The 6753-nt window shown below is 34.2% G+C and overlaps 1 protein-coding gene across 4 annotated transcripts in view; it reads left to right on the top strand.

Moving 5' to 3' along the window:
- Dmd (dystrophin) overlaps positions 1–6753 on the top strand; it is a 2293239-nt gene that overhangs the window by 1646691 nt on the left and 639795 nt on the right. The gene's annotated exons all lie outside the window — the stretch shown is intronic.

A 6753-nucleotide genomic window follows, 5' to 3' on the forward strand; every position in this document is an offset into this window, starting at 1 on the left:
ACTATTAAGATTTGGAAAGAGTGTAAAGAAACATTACAGATTGCAGAAGGGTTGGTGGAGGATAGAGATCTTATATATGACATAGTGCTATTAACCTTTACAGTAAATTGATATGTAATGAAAAAAGAAAATATTTATTTAAGAAATAAGTATATGTTATTATATAAGTTACTAGTTATTATTTGATATTTACATACATTCTAAATAATTCTCAGACACATGAGAGGTTATCAACAAAAAGGTTGATATATATTAAAAAACAATTGAGCAAAGACTCAAATAAACACATGACATACAAATATAAAGAAAAATAATTGTCAAATGTTCCAATAGCTTTACATGTCTAAGAACATAGAGAAAACATTCTCCTGTTTGATACTAAGTTCTTTGGTTTTTTTGCGAAGGTTAAAGTACATCTTTTTTCTATGATTTAAAAAGAATTATCTGCTTGCTGCAATTGTAAAATTATGATGTTATTCTGTATCTCATTTTAGAGAAAACAGCAAGAGCGCTTTACATTTGCTGTCACTTTGGAATTCACAAAACATTTTTCACATAGATTATGCCTTGTTAAATTTCTCTGTGTTTTCTTTTATCCTATGGGGATTCTGTTTTAGAAGATTTTTTTCTTTTAAAATTAAGGTAATTAGACCATTTCTTTTGTGTATTTCTTAGTGATAAGTTTCCCCAAGGTGTTCTCTCTTTCTCTCTCTGTCTCTCTGTCTGTCTGTCTCTCTCTCTCTCTCTCTCTCTCTCTCTCTCTCTCTCTCTCTCTCATTGATCTTTTTTCTCTGGGTGTACAGCTATCATTTACCCAAAGTAAATGGAAAATGTGGAAGCTATATTCATATTTTTCATTTTCTTTTCTTTAAATTCAAAAGTTTACTTTAGAAGCTGCCATGCTACTTTACAATTTGTGCTAAAATTTGGAGTTTGCATAGTTTGAATCATACTATTTTTATTTGTATTTTCATCATTAAAACTGGCAAAGAATTATGTATGTGTCCCTCACATTTCAAACCATTTACTGTTAAAGTTCACTAATTGCTAAGGTTTCAATAAGAGAAAAAGCATGAAAATAGGGCTATGAATGTTAGTTCCAGTCTTTGATATCTTTTACTTTCTAGCTTTTTATCTAACGCTTTATACTAGAGTATATTCTATAATTGAGGATAGTGTCTTTGTCTTAAATAATAGAATTATTTTTATGTACACTAAATGAACTCTAACTAATTGATATTTACATGTAATTTAGTATTTGGTTTCTGTAGATGAGAATTTGAGGGTAAGAATTGGGCTATGCTTCCATCCATTTATTTCACCAGAATAAAGAAGCCCCATTTTCATAAATTATTTAAATACATATTTTATTCTTATAGCACTTATTACATATATGTAGCAGCTTTATGTAGTATATATGTCTGTGAGCATTTTTGCCTGTATCATAATTGTCTGTGGATGATAAACAAGCGCTATTTGTCCTTTCTACACATTTTGCATCTCCTCCTATGACTCATACTCATTTCTCCTAAGAACCTAAATGTGCGGCCCATCATCAGGTAATGGGTACATCAGATATTAAATAATTACTACATGTGCAATCTGTTTATTCAGGGCTAAGGTAAGGAAACAAAAAGAAAATGATTAAGAAACTCAAAAGGCAGAACAGTGTACCCTTTCGTTTAGTCAAAGAGAATGATAAGGGAGAACAAATGATTAATGGTAGTGATGTTGAACCAGACTGTGCCATCTGAAAAAGGGAGATGTATAGCTCACAGAACATATGCTGAAGAATCGTATGTGTCTGCACTACTTGAGAACAGGCTTCACATCAAGCACCAGAAGCTAAGAAACTAAAACATAAAAAAATAAAGAAAAGTAAAGTCCATTTTTTTCAAACATGTTGTAAGAGAGTGTCATTTTTTATACCTAGATAGCACAGTGGAACGTAAGGTGAATGGAATTTTACACATGATGACTGACAGAATGAGATGTTTATCTTCAAAAGACTTATTTGACCAAAGTAATGAAGATAGATAAATAATACAAAAGGCCAGTATTAGATTAATAACTTGCATTTTTGGCTATATAGCAGAATCACTACAGGAAGCTTTAAAAACAATGCTGTTGCCTTAATTCCACCCCAAACCAATTAATTCAGAACCTTTGGCACTAGGTCCCAGACACTGGTATTTTTTAAAGTACCCCAGGTAATTCAAATGTGTAGAGAAGCTTATGATCTAACAATTAGAGAAAGCAACAGGGGGCTTTTAATTAAGACAGCCTAAGGAAGAGATAGTTAGATGATAGAGAGGTTAGAAGAGCAATTAAAAAGGTTGAAGGGTTATATGACTTGGAATTCTCCATTAAAAGAGAGGAGGTAAGTGGAATTGAGGATGGTTTGCACGTTTCCCCTTAAAGGATTAGATAGAGAAACAGATGTGTCAGGAGTTAGGCAAAGGAATGGTATGCTAGATTTGGATATGTTGACACTTTCAAAGTGATTTAGTGAGTAGCTGGTTCTGTGGACCTCAGGAGATTGCTTAATACAGAGATTTGAGTGAGCTCACCTGAGAGGTAGCAAATGAAGCAGTATATGGAAATGAATTCACCAGGGAGAGTATGTAAATTCAGGTGAAATTAAAGAGAGGCTCCCAATGAATAGCAATATTTAAGGGGTGGACAGAACAATCTGAGAAGTGGCCAAACTGTTAGAACAAAATGAAGGCATGATTCTGTTCTCTTAATCAGAAGAGAAGACTTAAGAAGGCATTTTCAGTGATGACACATAATGAAGGGCACTTTATGAAAATAAATACACAGTCTACAGGCTCCAAGGCTATAGCAACTTGAAGGTTACTGCTATCATCTGCAAAAGCAATTTCTGTGGCAAAAGTCAATTTGCATTGGGTGGGAACATCACCTGGGATATGATTGTGTGAATGCTGGGTGGAAACTAGTGCTTCTCAGACTTTAGCATGAATATTAAGTCACCAGAAGAATCTGGTTTAAAATGGAGATTCTAGTTAGAAAATCGAGGAGAGAGGCTGAGTTTGAATAAAAAGTGCTGCTGTGATCCAAGCCATCTTTTCTTTCTCATTAATTTATATTTTTATTCATTTTACATCGTGATCCTTGCCCACCCCTGCTTCCAGTCACCCCCCACACCCACACACATATTATTCCTCCACCCACCCCTTCCTCTTCCCTCTAAGAAGGTAGGTCCTCTGCTGGGTATCCTCCTATCCTGGCACATCAAGTGCTGTGTTTGAAACACTGTTCTGTGCAGGAGAAAGACATGATTTGTTAGATGGGTAGAAGGGAATAGAAAAAAATTATGGGGCATGTTGATTTGCTGAATCATTGTTATTTTCTTTTACACATCAGAAGTAATGTGTTCTAGAATGAGATTAAAAATCCAGAAAGTTTTGAAATAGAATAATTGGCATCAAGAAGTAGAAAGGCAAGAAAATAAAGTACAAGAACAGATCCATGTGTGGGAGAGAGGGACACCTCAAAATGAAGGGAAAGAGCTGGCTAAGGAAGAACACATATATACATGATTTTATATTTTACAAATAGTTTGTACTCAGTGCATTATATTGCACTAATTTTTATTTGCATAACTTGAAAGAAAAATCTGTGGAATGTTTGCATAATAATGACAGTGAGCCCATGTCATTTTTCTGATAGCATTTGCTTTTGTTAATTCATATAAACAAAGCTTGAGTACAAGGTGTACAAATGAAATTTCATGTGTGTTAATGGAATTCCAATGAATGCATAAACATTCCACAAATTTATAGTGATGGCTAAGTGTTGTTATGTTCATTGCATGGTTTTGGCATGTTAATAAATCTGCGGTGTTGAAATTGTAATGGGACCCTTTAAATCAGCTGTAATGGACTCTTTCTATAACTTTATATGTTGTTAGCATTTTACTTGCTATATTTGACACCTAATTATGCAGTGACTGGGCTACTGGACAGATGAATTACCCAACAATAAGCTTTGTTTATATCACATCTAGATAGTTTCTTTTCTGTGCCTTGCATGTGACCTAGGATAATAAACTCAAATATTTTACAGTTCTTAGTCAGCTTTCTGCCACTGCAATAAATTCTGGGGATAATCAAAGTGAAAAGTTGGTAGGCCTTTTTGTTTTTAGGCTAGTGGAACATGCCATGACAGGAACCACAGGGACACAAAACCACACATAATCTCATCATTAGAAGAAAATGGCAGAGAAAAAAAAAGGATTTACAATCCTCTTTTAGGACTCATTCTCAGTTATCCAAAGCTTTTGCACTACGTCATGCCTGGTAAAGATTTTCAGACCCCTTTAGCAGTGACAAGCTGGAGATGGAGCATTTAACACATGGGCATTTGCAGGTACTTGTAAAACAAATTGGTTTCCCCAAATTCAGGCTTTTGTGTATACTAATAGTCTCTCCATTTAAAAAATCATCTTCCATAATAACTTTCACATGATTAATAAGACAAATAGGAAAATAAATGTGCTTTAGAAGATAGACTCATTGTCTGTTCCATAGGGTTATTTACCATACTTTTCAGATTATCACCTAATATTTAGTTGCCAGCTTAATTATTGAAAAACAAAGAAACTGGCCTGAAGTCCACTTCTGGCTCCACTCCATTCACATTTAGAGTGATTTTGAGCAAAGCATTTGGCCATTGTATTATTATGAATCCTGTTTCATATCCTTTAAACTTCCATTTCTACAGGTAGTATTTTCTTCAACATTTGAAAGAGGTGTTAGCAAATTCCAAAACTGCTTAAGTAGTATGCTGCTGCTTTGTTTGCTGTGGGAAAACGCTTTACTTAACAATTTAATGCTTTGAAATGTTTCAAAAGTGAAAAGAAACTGAAAGCTATGCAGTATAGCCAAGAACTTGTCATTTAGAATCCAGAGCCTGCACAATTACTTCATCTCTTTGATTACCCACAATCCCCATTGTTTTCTGATGCATTCCAAAGTAATTCTGTGATAACAGTTCATTTTACCCTTAAATACAATGTATATATCTTTATCTATAGCTCATTATTCAGGACATTTCTTTTGTCTATACCAACCTTGATTTAGCATACATCTCTGTATTCCATTTGATGAGCTTCTATGAATAAAACATACATACCGATATGCTGTATGCCTCTATCAAGATACAAAGAGAAAAACACCATCAATCTAGAAAAGGATATTTTTAAAGGTTGTCTTGAGCTTACTTTATCTGACTTTCAGCATGACCTAGTACGTGACCATAGGATTACCAAGGTGAAACATGACTAATCACCATCTAGGAGAACAATGTGTCTCTTGATATGTTGATTGCACATGAAATCACAGTGTTGGCTAAATTCTGCAGTCTTCTATCTCCAGCAGAAGCATTAAGAAATGCTGCATATGTATCAGAAGATGGCCTAGTTGGCCATCATTGGGAAGAGAGGCCCCTTGGTCTTGCAAACTTTATATGCTTCAGTACAGGGGAACGCCAGGGCCAAGAAGTGGGAGTGGGCGAGGGTCTGGGGGACTTTTGGGATAGCATTTGAAATGTAAATAAAGAAAATACCTAATTAAAAATAATAAATAAAAAACATATATAAGAAAAGTAAACCTAAAATTTATACATTCAAAAAGAAAGAAAGAAAGAAAGAAAGAAAGAAAGAAAGAAAGAAAGAAAGAAAGAAAGAAAGAAAGAAAGAAAAGAAAGAAAGATGCATGTCAGAAATTGTTACAGCTGGAAAGTATCCCATAGCACAGCCAATCTGCTTGCTCTTTGTTTCATCACTCAAAATTTAAGAAGCCTGAAGAAATATCACATAAGTAGTTAATTGTACATTTTTACCCCTATAATTGAGAGCAAATTAGGGACAGATACAGATAATGAATCATGACCACTATTTATTTCATCTCAATAGATTACTGATCTCTTTTGTTATTATCTCTATATTGCAATATACTTAGTATACAATTAAGAGTAATTTAATGATCACTTCCATGTTCCAAACGAATCTTATCAGTTTGGTTTATATTGGTATATTTTAAATTCAGTATTTATTCTGCTTCTCTCATCTGTGAATTTAAATGCTTTGTTATCCCTGCATTGAAGGTTTTGGAGGTTAGAAGAAAAGCAGATAGTCCATTTGATAATAGTAACTAGAACTTTTTCATGTCCCCTTGATTTCTTCTCTCTAGTGTCTGATATGTTATAGCACAGTAATCGCATTCCTCCTCTCTTCTTCCTAAATGGAATGAGGCATATATGGTTACCATATATTCCTTTTCCTCTTCTTTATGAACTTGTTTTGAACTTCTTTTTGTAGTACTTACATATTGATAGATCTTCCATAAGCTCATGTTAAATACCTCTTGGAAATCAAGAGGATATACACCAATGTCACCTATAATTTGGTCAATATTCTTTTTTGCTTTTCATTGCTTTAAGTCTTTGAAGGACAAACATTGAAATACATCAACATTATTCTTGGTATAGCTGTATGTAGCTAAGTACAGAAATACAGTAATGGTGCTTTCTTTATTTATTGCCTCGGGAGACAGTTTGTAATTCCCCATGTTTTTTCTAACCACAAAAAGATAATGCAGAGTTCATTATCTTGACAATACTTGGTATCATTGCCCTTATCTGTTGCGGCCCGCCCGCGGTCCACAACACGAACGGTTCACTGAGAATGGCAGTTCCCTGCAAAGAGAGGTAACTAGATAGGGCGGAAGA

Source organism: Mus caroli, chromosome X, assembly GCF_900094665.2.
Source record: "Mus caroli chromosome X, CAROLI_EIJ_v1.1, whole genome shotgun sequence".
Lineage (NCBI taxonomy): Eukaryota > Metazoa > Chordata > Mammalia > Rodentia > Muridae > Mus > Mus caroli.